General features: G+C 49.9%; 1 protein-coding gene across 1 annotated transcript in view; it reads right to left on the bottom strand.

Annotated features, from left to right (window-relative positions):
* HIF3A (hypoxia inducible factor 3 subunit alpha) overlaps window positions 1-5,318 on the bottom strand; it is a 48,041-nt gene extending 42,723 nt beyond the window's left edge. Inside the window, exon 1 of the mRNA XM_021931219.2 lies at window positions 3,893-5,318. The gene's annotated coding sequence lies outside the window, so the exon portion shown is untranslated. The remainder of the gene's footprint in view (window positions 1-3,892) is intronic.
* Between the last annotated feature and the right edge of the window lie 11,750 nt (window positions 5,319-17,068).

The raw sequence follows: 17,068 nt of genomic DNA on the forward strand, positions 1-17,068 counted from the left end.
TGGGAGGCCGAGGCCGGCGGATCATGAGGTCAGGAGATCGAGACCATTCTGGCTAACCAGTGAAACCCTGTCTCTACTAAAAATACGAAAAATTAGCCGGGCATGGTGGCGGGTGCCTTGTAGTCCCAGCTACTCGAAAGGCTGAGGCGGGAGAATCGCTTGAACCTGGGAGGCGGAGGTTGCAGTGAGCCAAGATCTTGCCACTGCACTCCAGCCTGGATGACAGAGCAAGACTCCGTCTCAAAAAAAAAAAAAATGAAAACAAAAACACAAACAAAAACAGAAACCGAAAAAAACAAAACAGACAAAAAACAAAGTAGCAAAAATAGAAAAAATAAAAAATTATTACATGATGTATTACATCTAGTATATTGTATATATAGTCTAGTGTAATATATATATAGTCTCATCCACATTTATAATATTGATAAATATTACCATTAGTAATAGGCAGCTGTCATTTGCTAAGCATTTGTGTGCTTGCTACTGTACTATGTACTTTATATGTATTCATCCAATCCTCAGGGGACCCCTAGGAGGGAGGCATTTTATTTTTTATATATTTTTTTAATTTTTAATTTTTTTTTTTTTTTTGAGATGGAGTTTCCCTCTGTCGTCCAGGCTGGAATATAATGGCACGATCTCGGCTCACTGCAACCTCTGCCTCCTGGGTTCAATTATCCTCCCTCAGCCTCCCGAGTAGCTGGGATTACAGGCCTTTGCCACCACGCCCGGCTAATTTTTGTATTTTTAGTAGAGACGGGGTTTCGCCATGTTGGCCAGGCTGGTCTCGAACTCCTGACCTCAAGTGATCTGCCCACCTCAGCCTCCCAAAGTGCTGGGATTACAGGTGTGAGCCACCGTGCCCGGCGGAGGGGGACATTTTAAACTTCCACTTTACAATGGGGAGACTGAGACTGAAAGGTGAAGTCCTTGCCCAAGGAGCCCCAAAGCCAACAACTGGCAGAGCTGGGATTTGAATCTGGGCAGTGAGTTTCAGGCTTTTCCTCATCCCCTCCTTGGGACCTATCTGAGGGAAGCAGAACCTCTAGGAGGGGTCACTGTCCCTTCCTAAATTCAAGAGCAGAGGCGGCTTCTGGGGTGGCATCAACCCCAGCCTCGGGCAAGAGACCTGTAGCCCCAGCACCCAGGGCGAGGGGATATTTTCCTGTCTGGAGGCAGAAGGAAAATAAAATCCTCAGTACAGCAGGGTGGGAGGCACAGAAGAGGGCAGGCTGGATGGAGGGTTGGAGCAGGGGAGATACTGCCCCTGTCCCCGCCCCCTCCCTCCTAGCTGGTGGGGGCAGGGGCCTCAGTCCTGCCTGCCTGAGAGGACATGCCGTCCTGTTCTGTTCCAGCCCTGTTTGTCTTCCTGCCCAGAGGGTGGGGGCGAGAGGGCCTCACGGTGCTGGGGGCCCGACAGAGGGAACAGGGAGTGGGAACCAGCAGGGAGGTGGGGCCAGGCCTCACCTCCTAGGCAGCTGGGCTCTGTAATCCTCTGTGGCTGGGCTGCTTCTTCCATAGAAGGAGCCAGCTGGTGGCTGCGGAGGGACCCTCCTTCCAACTCCCAGCCTGCCCTCTGGATGTTCTACTGGGAAGTGTGGGCCTTTCCCATCTCACAGACTGGAGGCTAGTTCCTCTGGCTCAGGGTTCCAATCCTGACTCTACTACTTATAAACTCCACTACTTATAAGCTCCACTACTTACAAGCTCCACTATTTATAAGGTGTGTGACGACTTATAAGCTGTGTGAACGTAATCGTGCTCTGTCGCCCAGGCTGGAGTGCAGGGGCTCGATCTCGGCTCACTGTCACCTCCGCCTCCCAAGTTCAAGCGATTCTCCTGCCTCAGCTTCCTGAGTAGCTGGGATTACAGGCGCCTGCCACCACGCCTGGGTAATTTTTGTATTTTTAGTAGAGACACGGTTTCACTATGTTGGCCAGGCTGGTTTTGAACTCCTGACCTCAGGTGATCTGCCTGCCTAGGACTCCCAAAATGTTAGGATTACAGGCGTGAGCCACCGCGCCCGGCCAAGGTTAGACTTACTATTCTCCCTCTGTGCATGTCAGAGGTGGAAAGCATGGGCTTAGGAGCTTCTTGGGCTTTAGAGTAACCTGTGGGTTACCCTCCCCATAGTGTGGTATGTGCATGCAATTACCTACATGGTTTTTACGCAAGCATCTTAAAAGGAGGACTGAATAACAGTGATACTGTAATAATGATAGCATTGGTGTGTTGAACGCTCACGGAGCTAGAGACCCCATTAAGTCCTTTCTACAACCCTACTGAGCAGGAGAAGTGATTTCTCCTTCAAAGAGGCAGAAACCGAGAGTCGGAGCAATGGTATCCCCAGCCCAAGTAACCTAGCGCCCTCCATCGACACTGAACTATGTTCAACCACTTCTCAGTGAATCTGACCATGTTCCTGCAATGACTTTCCCCATTTTCCAGATGAGGAAGGAAGCCCAAAGAGGTGATGAAACTTGCCTGAAGCCACACGGCTTTTAGTAGCAGAGCCAGGATTCAAACCAGGTCTGTCTACTCTGACTTGAACTCACTTTGTGGCACACCTATTGGGTGTGCTGTCCCCGACCATCTGCTGCCTCACTACTGGCTCCTCATCTTGATCTGGGATGGTGGAAAGGGAGTGTGATCCCCAGTTTTCTTTGATTTTTTTTTTTTTTTTTTTTTTTTTTTGAGACAAGGTCGGGCTCTATTGTCCAGGCTGGAGTGCAGTGGCCTGATCTTGGCTCACTACAACCTCTGCTTCTCAGGCTCAAGCCATTCTCCCACCTCAGCCTCCTGAGTAGCTGGGACTACAGACACTCACCACCATGCCTGGCTGATCTGCGTATTTCTAGTATAGATGAGATTTTGCCATATTGCCCAGGCCCGCCTCGAACTCAAGCAATCTGCCCACCTCAGCCTCCCAAAGTGCTGGAATAACAGGCCTGAGCCACTGCGCCCGGCCTCCCCGTATTTCCAGGACCTGAAACTGAGGCTCAGAGCAGCAGTCACTGACACAAGTCCACACCACCAGGAAGTGGGTGAGAAGGGATTTGAACCCTGACTTTGGGGCCTGTGCTCTTGGCAGGTGTGCCCACCGCCCAAGGGGCCCCTGCCCTGCCCCTCTTTTGCCTAGCAGCCTCGGTCCCTTCCCCCGTCACACCCCTGCTGCCTCCAGATCGCCCCAGCTGGCCCCATGCCCAGCCCTGGTCCAGCCCCCTGGCACTCTGCCCAGCTTGGGACGTGCAGCTGGAACCCTGCCACCCTTCCTCCATGTTCCAGCCAAGAACAGGGGGTGGGGCAAGGGCCTGGAGGGCTCAGGGTGAGGCCTGAGAATGGGGGTTGGGGCCCAGTGCCCCCCTCCAACCAGGAAGGAGAGAAATTCACCTCTTCCCTGCCCTGAAGAACTTGCCACCCGTGAGGAAGGCGTAATAAAAGCAGGGAGTCCCTGCTCCACATTCAGGGCTACTTCTGGGCTTTTCTCTTCTGACACTCAGCTGGGTACTGGGGGGTCTTACGAAAAGCACAGAGGATTTGGTGGGTGGGGGCTTAGGTTGTAGCTGGGCAAGGATGCCTCTTGGCACTGCCCAGAGCTGTCCTGACAGACCAGACGCAGGGTTTGGGTTTGCAAAGGGACTTGGCATGAGGGTCTGTGGGAGTCTCTCTGTCCCCTGACTCTGCTTGTTCCCAAGGACATGGTAATCTGGTGGGGTGCCGGTCCCCAAAATCCTATCTTCTCCAGGAACCTTGTACCTCACTAGACACTCTGGGCTGCAAGCTGTACCCACCAGGGGCTTCCCAAGAGCATCCTTGCCCACAGTGGGATGGCAGCCAGCCCCAGCTAGAGGAAGGGAAGGGGGAAAAGGGGTTTGGGGGGCCCACTCACCATCGCCCAGGCCCCCTTTGGCTGAAGGGCCATCCAGGGGATGCAGGAGGGGACGCAGCGCAGCCAGGACCCGGGTGCGAGTTACGAGTGGGTGGCGCGCGGCGGTGAGATGACTCCACAGGAAAGGGCCGGCCTTGGGTGGGGAGGGGGGCACCCCAGCTCAGCCAAGAGGGGCCCCCACCCAGCCAGGAGGGGGCGCTGAGAAGGGCGGGACGACAGCTGGCCCAAAAAGGGTGGGATGGAGTTCCCTGGTAGGCCCAGAGCCAGGGCCTGGAATAGAGTGGGGGAGGGGGGAGAGGATGGGGGGGTTAGAAACATGGGGTGTGCACGGATCCAATCAGGCCTGAGAAACCAGGGAGGAGGGAAGGGGGTGAGGCTTACTGGGTGCCTCACATTGGACAGGGAAAGCTGAGGACCTAGAACATTTTCCGGAGTCCCATGAGAACATGGCCAGATAAGACCCCATGGCAGCGGCCCCAGGGCACAGGTTCCTTGTGTTCCAGCAGAGCTGCACCTGCTGGGAGGTGAACCCAGAAACCCACCCTCTGCCCGGGAAGACCCCAGCTGAGCACTGCGGCAGGGGGCGCTCCCATCACAGCCTGCAGGCTCACAGCACCCCGCCATGGAATCTCCCCAAAATAAAGCTTGAATGAGGCTCCCCTGTCCCTCAGGATGGGGGTGGAGGGGTGAGATGAGGGGCTGGACTTTGGGACGTGGGTCCAGCTTGTTTCCCTGTTATTTAAGGGAGTGACTCTGGCTTTTGAAAGGATACAAAAAGTCTCTTAGGAAGGGTCCCAGACGGCTTCTGAAAGGGGTTCCCCTCTGCCCATTTCTAGGGAAACCCAACATTTAGGAGACTGTGTCAGGAAGGGTACTATCAGAGGAGATCTCTCCTCTCTTGAACTCAGGAGAAGAATGCCATTCCAAGGGACTCCCTATATGTGGGAAGGCTCAATTTAGGGGTATCCCATATCGCCTAGGATCCCAGGGACCTGGTGGAAAAGAACACCCTCAATTTGGGGAGTTCAGAGGCCAGAGGGATCAATATGTGGCGGGAGAATACCTCCCGCCTGGGGACTGCTCAAATGCAATCACCCCTAATTTATCAGGAATCCCAAGTTCCACCCCCAACCAGAAGGGTAAGCGAGCCTTGGGTAACGAAAAATCGGGGACCCCGAAGCCGCTCTTGGCCAGAGGGGCGGGGCAGCCAGAGACATAGGGAATCCCCCACCCCTGCAGTCTCTAAGGGTGGAGAGTGCGGCGGGGATGTGCCTCCATCTGCGCGTCCCGGGGCGTTCTTGTTTCGCACCCGCGAACCGCCTCCCCACAATCCAGCTCAGGGGTCTCCAGGAGGAGAGCCCCCCAATTCCCAGAACTCCTGCCCCCGAACTTCAGTACCTTGCGCGCTGCAGCCCCAGCGCCATGGCTCGCAGGTCGCTGCTCCGGAGCCCTCGGAGGCCCCTAGCCCCCTCCCCTGGCCTTGCGAGCCCCCTCCCCAGCTCCTCCCCACGCCGTGCGGTTGGCTGTGCCGCGCCAGGCCCGCAGCTTTGATTGGGCGAAGGGTATGTCACTCCTGAAAAGGAGGCGGAACCAGGGGAGAAGACTTGGAAAGGCAAAGGGGGTGATACCGTGTAATACACACCCCCCAACCACGCCTCTCGCCGCGGACTTCCTAGGCAGTGGAGCCCGCACCGTCGGCTGGCCGCGCCTTCTCTGGCCCAACCTCTAAAGTGCCAACGCCAGTACTCTTCTGAACTCACCCAGTTCACTCTGCTCTCTGCACCCCAGTCCCCAGCCTCTAACCCCCACCTCCTCTCACCTTTCCATTTCCTAACCCCAGTTGGGCCCTTCCGACCTCCCAATTCCACCCCTTTCAACCCCCTAGCCTCCTCTATCCCTTCTAAGGTATTCACAGAGTACCCTACTTCCCCTCCCCACCCTCCAACTCCCAACCCCACCCCAGTTACACAATCCCTGGCCCTCTGGCACCTACCCTTCCCTGTCACTCCCCAGTTCCTCCCTGCCGCCCCTGTCCCATACCCCACCTCGCCCCCGTTCCTCCAGTCTGCACCCTCTGCACCCCAGCTTACCTTCCCCCACCCCCTCTACTCCACCCTAACCTCTTGGCCTTTCTGACTCCCTTTTCAGGTCCCCACTGATGAATAATTAAGCTTATGTCAAGTAAATATGTTTTAATTCAATCACACCTACTTTAAAAAGAGCCGAGAAATAGTTTTTTGTTGTTGTTGTTGTTTAGTCAACTATGAAGGGAGAGGTACAAAGTTACCTAGCAATAATGAAAGAATTACAGTTGGATAAGGAACTGTGTGTGTGTGTGTGTTGGACCACTATTCTGCATTTGGTTGGCAGGGAAGAGGATACTATAGCAGAAGTGGCCTTGTTGAACCTTGAACTTGCCAGGCAAGTTGCTCACCTGAGGGCCTTTGCACTTGCTGTTGTTCCCACAGCTTAGAACACTCTTCCTCCAGGAATCCACACAGCTCCCCGGCTCACCCCAGTACCCCACTCTGTTTTCTTTTGGGAAACCACTTCTCTCTCCTCTTCATCTATTTAATTTGAATAGGGTTTAGCCACTGCTCCGCCCTCACCAGCTCCAGGGATGGACACAGGATCCAGACCTGGCTAATCAGTTGAGTCTGCTTCCCTGGCCACAGTGATTGGTTCAGAGAAGGCACGTTACCTAATTTAGCCCAATGAGAATCAACCCTGAGACATTTGCTGCAACCATCAGGAAACAGGTTTTTCTATTTCTGCTGGAATTGCCGAGCAGATGGAGCAGATGGAGCAGATGGGGCTCACACTGCCACAAAGAGAAGAGAGGCTTTATGAGATGAGGTTCAGTGCAAAAGAGATTGTGCAGAAATGAGCGACTGTGAAAGGCAGTTTTGACCCCAGTACTTGAGTGCCTGGATCCAGCCATACCTGAACTCCAGTTTAATTCTTGGATTTTCAAATGAAACCCACGATGGGCTTTTTTTTTTTTTTTTTTTTTTTTCTGTTGCTCTTGTTAAATATTGCTTCATTCACTATTGCCTTTTTTGCTTTGTGCTTAGATTAGTTTGAATGGATTTTAGATGCTTGCTCCCAAGAGAATCTTGATATATAGAGAAACTAACTCTCAACCCTCAGTATGGAGGCATGTGGGATGTTAGAAAAGGAGCAGTCTGAATTATAAAGGGGGGCCGACCATGGTGGCTCATGCCTGTAATCCCAGTACTTTGGGAGGCTGAGGTGGGCAGATCACCTGAGGTCAGGAGTTGGAGACCAGCCTGGCCAACATGGTGAAACTCCGTCTCTACTAAAAATACAAAAATGAGCCGGGCGTGGTGGCACACCCTTGTAATCCCAGCTACTCGGGAGGCTGAGGCAGGAGAATCGCTTGAAGCCAGGAGGCAGAGGTTGCAGTGAGCTGAGATCGTGCCATTGCACTCCAGCCTGAGTGACAGAGTGAGACTCTGTCTCTTAGTAAATAAATAGTAGAAGGGGCTGCAGAGGAACCAATGCTCTTAGAGCTTGTCAGGGTTTAGGTAAAGACACGGAGTAGAAGAAATGTTCAAGGGACAAACCGAGGAAGAGGCGTGATTGTTAACAAGGCATCAAGAGTTCCAGTGAGTGTGTTGGAAGAGTTTGGAGGGGGCAGTCGTTGGATGATAGATTGAGTGGAAGAGAAGAACTCATTGATTTTGGCATGAGGGAGTCGTAGCAGAGAGCCAATCGGAGGGATTTACAGTGCCCAAGAAAAGCTGGCACTAGTTCAACAAACATTAAAAAAGAACTAACACTTTATATATAGAGATGCAACAGGTGTCTCTCTATGATGTAGGATAGCGTTAAACTTCACTCGGAGGTTCCCAGCAGCTAAGGCAATAAGGGAAATGTGTCTGTTGAAATGGTTTCCAATTTTTGCTAAAGGATGTGTTCTTGTTTGTCTGAAGAGACAAGTTTTGTACCTGGAACCGAAGTTAAGGGGGAATTTAGGACCTTTTAATGTTAAAATGTAGAGTGGTCTGAGCTGCCAGGAACTGTGGGAGCTTGGTTGCAGTGCCTCACCCTCCTGTCAGGGTTGTCAGAAAGGTTTATTGTGGAAGGGACGTTTGGATGCAGACTTGAGGAGGAATAACAGTGAGGCAAGAAGAGAGAGGGTTTGGTACAGCCGAGTGCAGTGGCTCTCACCTGTAATCCCAATGACTCAGGAGGCTAAGCGGGGAGGATTGTTTGAGGCTAGGAGTTTGAGACCAGCCTGGGCAACATAGCAAGATCCCATCTCTTAATTTTTATTTTATTTATGTATGTGTTTATTTATTTTTTGAGACTGAGTGTCAATCTTGTCGCCTAGGCTGGTGTTCACTGGCGTGATCTTGGCTCACTGCAACCTCTGCCTCCCAGGTTCAAGCAATTCTCCTGCCTCAGCCTCCTGAGTAGCTGGGATTACAGGCACCTGCCACCACACCCGGCTAATTTTTGTCTTTTTAGTAGAGACAGGGTTTCACTATGTTGGCCAGACTGGTCTCAAAATCCAGACCTTAGGTGATTTGCCCGTCTCGGTCTCCCAAAGCCTCCCATCTCATGCCTCTGGGATTAGAGGCATGAGCCACTGCACCTAGCCTCCATCTCTTAATTTTTTTTTAACTTTGCCAGGCATGGTGATGTGCGCCTATAGTCCCAGTTACTTGGGAGGCTGAGACGGGAGGATTGCTCAAGCCCAGGAGCTGGAGGCTGCAGTGAGCTATGATTGTACCACTGCACTCTAGTCTGGACAACAGAGTGAGACCTCATCTCTAAAATAAATAAATACATGAATGAAAGGGCTGGGGGGAAAGTACTGTAGGCAAAGGGAAGAGAATATAACAGTGTGGAGGCAAAAGAGAGCTTGGTACATTGAGGGAACTGACAGGTAGACTGTGGTTGCAGCCTGGAGTATAAAGAGAGGAGATGGGAAGTGTTGGTGGAGGGGTGCATGGGAATGAGATCACACCAAGTCTGAAAGCCGTTAGAGAATCTCGGGCATTCCCCAGGGAGCACTGGGGAGCCATGGCAGAGTTTTGAGCAGGACAGAACACAACACTAAGGATTCCTCTGGGAGCTGGATGTGGTCGTTCACACCTGTAATTCCAGGTTTGGGAGGCCAAGGCAGGAGGATTGCTTGAGGCCAGGAGTTTGAGACAAGCCTGAGCAACATAGTGAGAGCCCATCTCTGAAAAAAATTTAAAAGTTAACTGGGCATGGTGGCATGCACCTGTAGTCTTAGCTACTCAGGAGGCTGAGGAAGGAGGATTGATTGAACCCAGGAAGTTGAGGCTGCAGTGAGCTATGATCCTGCCATATGCTCCAGCCTGGGTGACAGAAACCCTGTATTAAAAAACAAAACAAAACAAAACAAATTCCTCTGGAAGGTGAATGAGAGGGAGTGATATTAGAGATCAGAGAACAAGAAGGAGGCTGGGCTGGGGTGGTGACCTGGGTGTAAATAAGAGATGCCTGGGCCAGGGAAGGGGCCATGGAGATGAAGGAAAGGGGATAGACTGAAGAGATATTGAGGTTCATCATTAGTAGAATGGATAAGCAAATTGTGGTATGCCCATGCAGTGAATACTATCAGCAAGAAAAAAAAATAATGAACTATTGATACACATACATCATGGATGACTCTCGAAAACCTTATGATGAGTGAAAGAAGCTAGACACAGAAAAGAATGTATTATGCAATTTCATTTAAATGAAGTTCCAGAACAAGTAAGGCTAATGTACAAGTGGGAAAAACATCAGGGGAGTCCTTCTTTATCTTGACAGAAATTTGGGTTACACCGGTATATAAATTTGTCAAAACTTAGTGAATGGCACACTTCAGATATGCTCATCTTGTATATAAACTTTACTTCAAAATAGAAAATAAAGAATGGTAAACAAATACTGATAGACACTCTGAAGGACTTATGAGACAGGGTACTGGTGTCTGCAACTTTCATTGAACTGCATCAAAACTAAGCTGGAGTGGGCCAGGCACGGTGGCTCACGCCTGTAATCCCAGCACTTTGGGAGTCCAAGGCGGGCAGATCACGAGGTCAGGAGATCAAGACCATCCTGGCCAACATGGTGAAACCCCGTCTCTACTAAAAATACAAAAATTAGCCAGGCGCGGTGGCCTGCGCCTGTAATCCCAGATACTTGGGAGGCTGAGGGAGGAGAATGGCTTGATCCTGGGAGGCAGAGGTTGCAGTGAGCCTAGATCGTGCCACTGCACTCCAGCCTGGTGACAGAGTGAGACTCCGTCTAAAAAACAAACAAACAAGCAAACAAAAAAACTAAGCTGGAGTAATAGATGGATGGATGGATGGTGTAATGGATGGAAGGATGGGTGGATGGGTGGGTGGGTGGGTGAATGGATGGTGTAATGGATGGATGGTGTAATGGATGGATGGAGGGATGAATGGATGGAGTAATGAATGGTGGATGGAGTAATGGGTGGATGGAAGGATGGAGGGATGGATGGATGGAGGGATGGATAAATGTATAGAAATATGATTGAGCAAATACAGTAAAATATTAAGAGTGGGGTCTAGGTGATTGGGATAAGGGAGTTCATTGTAAAATTCTTCAACTTTTCTGCATGCTTGAAATTGCTCATAATGAAATGTTGGAAGAAACAAGAAATGTTTAGGAGGCAAGAGGGACACGGTTTGAAGAGTGATTGATTAGTTGGTTGATTATTTGGTTGTGGAGATAAGATTTTTTTTTTTTTTTTTAAATGTCTTCTGCCTTTGGCAAATGGATGCCTCCATGGTTTTTTAGAGCTTTTTTTTTTTGAGACGGAGTCTCATTTGTCGCCCAGGCTGGAGTGCAGTGGTCGGATCTCAGCTCACTGCAAGCCTCCGGGTTCACGCCATTCTCCTGCCCCTCAGCCTCCCCGAGTAGCTGGGACTACAGGCGCCTGCCACCTCGCCCATTAGTTTTTGTATTTTTAGTAGAGACGGGGTTTCACCGTGTTAGCCAGGATGGTCTCGATCTCCCGACCTCGTGATCCGCCTGTCTCGGCCTCCCAAAGTGCTGGGATTACAGGCTTGAGCCACCGCGCCCGGCCGGAAGCCTTCATGTTTTTAAGGTGAGTTGGGCTCTTTTCCTGTCACCCTTCTCTTTCCTTTCCCTTGGATCTATTCTTCCAACAATATATGCACCCATTAATCCATTCATTCCTTCCATTTATACCAACAAGTATTCACAGAGTGGTGAACATATGCCTGACACTGTTGTAGACACTGGGGATACAGCAGTGACCAAGACAGAGTTCCCTCACCTGCCCTCATGGAACTTACACTCTAGTTGGGCAGACAGAATATACACAAGAAACATAAGTGAAATATGCAATTCATTAGATTATGCTAAGTGCTCTGCAGAAATGGAAACCAGGGAATAAGGATGGGAAGTGATATATTTTTTGGGGAGGGAAGGGGAGTTGTAATTTTAAATAGTGTGGTCATGGAAGGACTTATTGAGAGGGTGACATTTGAGCAAAGACCTGAACATGAGGTGGGAGCTATATAGAGTTCTGGAGGAAGAGCCTTCTGAGCTCGGAGAACAGCAAGTGCAAAGGCACTGAGGTGGGACTTGCTTGGTAAGTTTAAGAATCAACAAGGAGGCCAGGGTGGCTGGAGCAGAGGGGTGGATGGGTATAGTGGGATAAGAGGTCAGAGAGTCAATATTGACAGGAAACCATGGTATGGGGGGATCATATAGGAAGGATCTTTTAGATTAAGTGTAGACTTTGGCTTTTACTCTGAAGGAGATGGGAACATGGGAGGCTTTTAAGCAAGAAAGCAACATCTGAGTTAGGAGTTTTTTGTTTGTTTGTTTGTTTGTTTTTTCTGACAGAGTCTCACTCTGTTGCCCAGGCTGGAGTGCTGTGGTGCAGTCTTGGCCCACTGAAACTTCCACCTCCCCGGTTCAAGCGATTCTCCTGTCTCAGTCTCTAGAGTAGCTGGGACTGCAGGTGTGCGCCATCACACCTGGCTAATTTTTTTGTATTTATCATAGAGACGGGGTTTTACCATGTTGGCCAGGCTGGTCTCTAACTCCTGACCTCAAGTGATCCAACTGCCTTGGCCTCCCAAAGTGCTGGGATTACAGGCATGAGCCACTGTGCCAGGCCTGAGTTAGGTTTTAATGAAGGGAAAAGTCTTCAACTAGGAAAGAGCTGGAAGTTCCCTAGTTTACGAACCACTCCAATGAAAAGATTTGCTTTGCTCATGGATCTGCAGTCTGGGCAGGGTTCAGCAGGAATGGCTCATCTTTGCTGCACCTGACACCCCTTGGGGTGGCTTAAAAGGCTGTGGACTGGAATGATCTGAAGCTTTCTCACTCACCTGTCTGGAAGTTGATGCTGCCTATCAGCTGGGACTTCACCTGGGCCCTGTGACTGGAACATCTACTTGTGACCTTTCCATGTGGCTGCTTGGGCTTCCTCACATCATGGCAGCTAGGTCCCAGAGGCCAGTGGTGGGGAGTGGGTAGGGAGAGGGAGGACAAGAGAGAGAAGGGAAGGGAAGGGAAAGGACAAGCAGAAGCTGTGTCTGCTTTTATGACTTAGCCTTGGAAGTCACGCAGGCATGCAGTGTCACTTCTGCCCCCCCCCCGCCCCACCCTTTTTTTCCCCTCTGTCAAGGCAATCACAAAGTTCTGCCCACCTTCAAGAAGAGGAAAATACTCTGCCTTTTGATGGGAGGGGCAAGCTACCACAAGGGAGAGCATGTGAGGCTCAAAATATTACTGTGACCATTTCCAGGAAATGTCATCTGCCACACTCTTCATAGCACCGTATCTAGCTATGAAGCACCATATCTAGCTAGGTCCTGTATCCCCTGGGACCTAGCTGCCATGATTTGAGGAAGCCCAAGCAGCCACATGGAAAGGTCATAAGTAGATGTTCCAGCCACAGGGCCCAGGTGAGCTCCACCTATGAGCAGAAGCCTGGAGGTGGAAGTCATAGGCCTTGGGATACTAGGGAATACATGCTTGTCTTATTGACAGGGAAAGAAGATTCAGCAACAAAAACTCAGAACTGTGCACGAACCCAATTCTGGTAAGCCAATGTCGCTGGCCACGGTCTCCTGCACATCTTCATGGATATTCTACTTACAATCAGGTCTGGTTGTCTTTATTGTGTGTGACTCACATCCTATTGGCCACAGGAAGTCGCATGACCAACCCTGACCTCAGTGGGTCAGGGAATGTATTTGACATACTCAAGAGGACCTGTAAAGTCTCATGGTACAGTCATGGATGTATAACTCTATAACAAGGAGGAAGGGTGAGTTCACTACTGTTGACTCATCCTCCCTACTGCTCAAGGCTGGGGAGAATTGCTTCTGACCTATTCATAGCTACCTCTTGTGACTGGATTTTATCTCCAGTCTCCCCTTGCCCAACTCTGACTCCTAATAAGGTCCTTGGATTTAAAAAGTCCAGCTGCTACCCCTGGAACACTGCCAGGGGCAGAAAATCCCTCCAAACTCAAGCCAAGGCCAACCCGGAATCAGGTGATGGAAATAAACAGCACCAGTTCCAAGCATGATGCACAAGTCCGGTGCCAAGCGCTGTCCTAAGTCCTTTGCATTCCTCTTCACATTGGAATGTCACAGCAGCCCCATTAAGTGGGCTCCAATGTTTTCCTGTATTGTAGTAGTTGGGATCCTGGGCTCTGGAGCCAGGCTGCCTGCATTCTAATCCCATCATTTACCAGCTGCATAACCTTGAACAAATTACTTAACCGCTCTGTGACTCATAGAGTTCCCTCCCTCCCTTCCTTCCTTCCTTCCTTCCTTCCTTCCTTCGTTTCTTCCTTCCTCCTTCTCTCTCTGTCTCTCTTCCTTCCCCTTCCCTTCCTTTCTTTTCCTTCCTCCTTCCTTCTTTTGTTTCCCTTTTTTTTTTTTTGAGATGGTGTCTCACTCTGTTGCCCAGTCTAGAGTGCAATGGCACGATCTCTGTTCACTACAAGTCAAGTCACTCAGATCACTACAACCTCTGCCTCCCGGGTTCAAGTGATTCTCATCCCTCAGCCTCCCGAGTAGCTGGGATTACAGGCATGTGCCACCATGTCCAGCTAATTTCTGTATTTTTAGTAGAGACAGGGTTTTACCATGTTAGTCAGGATGGTCTCGAACTCCTGACCTCAGAAGATCTGCCTACCTCGGCCTCCCAAAGTGCTGGGATTACAGGTGTGAGCCACCGCACCTGGCCTATTTCCTTCTTTTGAGAGAGGATCTTGCTCTGTTGCCCAGGCTGGAGTACAGTAGCATGAACACAGCTCACTGCAGCCTTGACCTGGGCTCAAGTGATCCTCCTGCCTAAGCTTCCTGAGTAGCTGGGACCACAGGCACAGACTACCACACTCAGATAATTTTTAAAATTATTTGTAGAGACAGGGTCTTGCCATGTTGCCCAGGCTGGTCTGGACCTCCTGGGCTCAAGCGATCCTCCCACCTCAGCCTCCCAAAGTGCTAGGATTACAGGCATACGTCATTTCATTTTTTTTTTTGAGACGGAGTTTCACTCTTGTTACCCAGGTTGGAGTGCAGTGGTGTGATCTCGGCTCACTGCAACCTCTGCCTCCTGGATTCAAGCGATTCTCCTACCTCAACCTCCCGAGTAGCTGGGATTACAGATATGTCCCACCATGCCCGGCTAATTTTGTAGTTTTAGTAGAGATGGGGTTTCTCCATGTTGGTCAGGCTGGTCTTGAACTCCTGTCGTCAGGTGATCCGCCTGCCTTAGCCCCACCAAAGTGCTGGGATTATAAGCGTGAGCCACTACGCTTGGCCAAGGCATTTCTCAAAAGTGCATTTGATTAAAACAAACAAACAAACAAACAAACAAACACGCCCTCGTGGTAGCTTGAATTATTGTTTCCAAATCTCCACTTCCTCCTTGTTATAGAATTATACATCCATGACTGTACCATGTGACTTTACAGGTCCTCTTGAGTATGTCAAATACATTCCTTGACCCACTGATGTCAGGGTTGGTCATGTGACTTCCTGTGGCCAATAGGATGTGAGTCTCACACAATAAAGACGAGACCTGATGTGTCTCCTGGTGGAAGGACACAGACCTAGGAAGTATTTTCACCAAAATAATTGAACCTGAATTTATCTGGCTTCCACGTGTAACTACTGGTGTACAGGAAAGGCAGGGAACAGAGGAATATGTTAAACAATGCCATAAAGAAGAATCAATCATATATAGACTGGAGTAGACTATCCCGGGTGTCCAAACTTTTGGCTTCCCTGAGCCACACTGGAATCAGAAGAATTGTCTTGGATCTCACTAACACTAACGATAGGTGATAGCTTTTAAAAAAAAAAAAAAAAAAAAAAAAAGGTCTAAGGTCCATGGCTGGGCAGAGTGGCTCATGCCTGTAATCCCAGGACTTTGGGAGGCTGAGGCAGGCAGATCACCTGAGGTCAGGAGATGGAGACCATCTTGGCCAACATGGTGAAACTCTGTCTCTACTAAAATACAAAAAATTAGCCAGGCATGGTGGCACGCACCTGTAGTCCCAGCTACTTAGGAGGTTGAGGCAGGGAATTGCTTGAACCCGGGAGGTGGAGGTTGCATTGAGCCGAGATCGCGGCACTGCACTTCAGCCTGGCGACAGAGCAAGACTCTGTCTCAAAAGAAAAAAAAGGTCTGTGTCTAATTTTTGTGATCTCTACTATCACAGATAAGCAAAAAAGGAGGTGGGCGTATCACTTGAGACCAAGAGTTTGAGACCAGCCTGACCAAGATGGAGAAACCCTTTCTCTACTAAAAATGCAAAAATTAGCCGGGCGTGGTGGCGAATGCCTATAGTCGCAGCTACTCAGGAGGCTGAGGCAGGAGAGACTCTTGAACCCAGGAGGCGGAGGTTGCAGTGAGACAAGATCATGCCACTGCACTCCAGCCTGGGCCACAGAGTAAGACCCCGTTTCAAAAAACAAACAAATAAACAAAAGATAAGCAAAAGAGTCCTTGCATTTAAAGGGTTGGACACCCATGCTAGACTGTGCTGTCCAGTAGAACTTTTTATGATGATGGAAATGACCTGTATCTAAATTGTCCATGTGGCTACTGAGCACCTATAATGTGGTGAGTGTGATTGTGGAACTCAATTTTTTATTTTTATTTTTTTCAGGTAGCTCTTTATAATAATAATTATTATTATTATGTTGAGACAGCATCTCACTCTGTTGCCCAGGCTGGAGTGCAGTGGTGTGATCATGGCTCACTGCAGCCTTCCCTGCCCAGGCTCAGGTGATTCTCCCACCTCAGCCTCCCACATAGGTAGGACTACAAGTGCATGCCACTGGACCTGGCTAATTTTTAAATTTTTATTTTGTAGAGACGAGGTCTCGGTATCTTGCCCAGGATGGTCTTGAACTCCTGGCCCCAAGCAGTCCTCCCACCTTGGTTCTCCAAAGTGTTGGAATGACTGGCGTGAGTCACCTCACCCAACCCTGATACAGAACTTCTGAGCTTCGTTGGGTTTAAAGTTTCTCTCTCTTTTCTCCTCTGTTTTGATGATGAAAGTCTGCCTTACCTTCTTGTAGCTTGCTGAATGCCTGCACTGGAAGGAGTTTGGTGGTGTGTCCCAGGAATTGGAAGAGAGGGTTGTCCCATCATAACGAGGATGGGGTGGTGATTAAGAACATTAGTTTTTGAGTTTGAGAGACCTGAGTCAAATCCAGGCTCTGTCACTTACACGGCATATGGCTTTGGGAAAGCTACATCCTGTCTTTATGACTCAGGTTTTCCCATCTGTATAGTGGGATCATTAGTTCTTACCTATACAGACTGTGGTAGGGATTAATGAGATCAGGCATGTGAGTGCTTATCACAGTGCCTGGCCCTGGTCTGTTCAAAGTATTTGTTGCCATTTATTCATTCATTCAAGCATTTAATTTTTTTTTTTTTTTTGAGACGGAGTCTTGCTCTGTGCCCCAGGCTGGAGTGCAGTGGCGCGATCTCGGCTTACTGTAAGCTCCGCCTCCCAGGTTCACGCCATTCTCCTGCCTCAGCCTCCTGAGTAGCTGGGACTACAGGCGCCCGCCACCGCGCCCGGGTAATTTTTTGTATTTTCAGTAGAGACAGGGTTTTACTGTTGTCTCTATCTCCTGACCTTGTGAT

This window comes from Papio anubis, chromosome 20 (genome assembly GCF_008728515.1).
Source record: "Papio anubis isolate 15944 chromosome 20, Panubis1.0, whole genome shotgun sequence".
Lineage (NCBI taxonomy): Eukaryota > Metazoa > Chordata > Mammalia > Primates > Cercopithecidae > Papio > Papio anubis.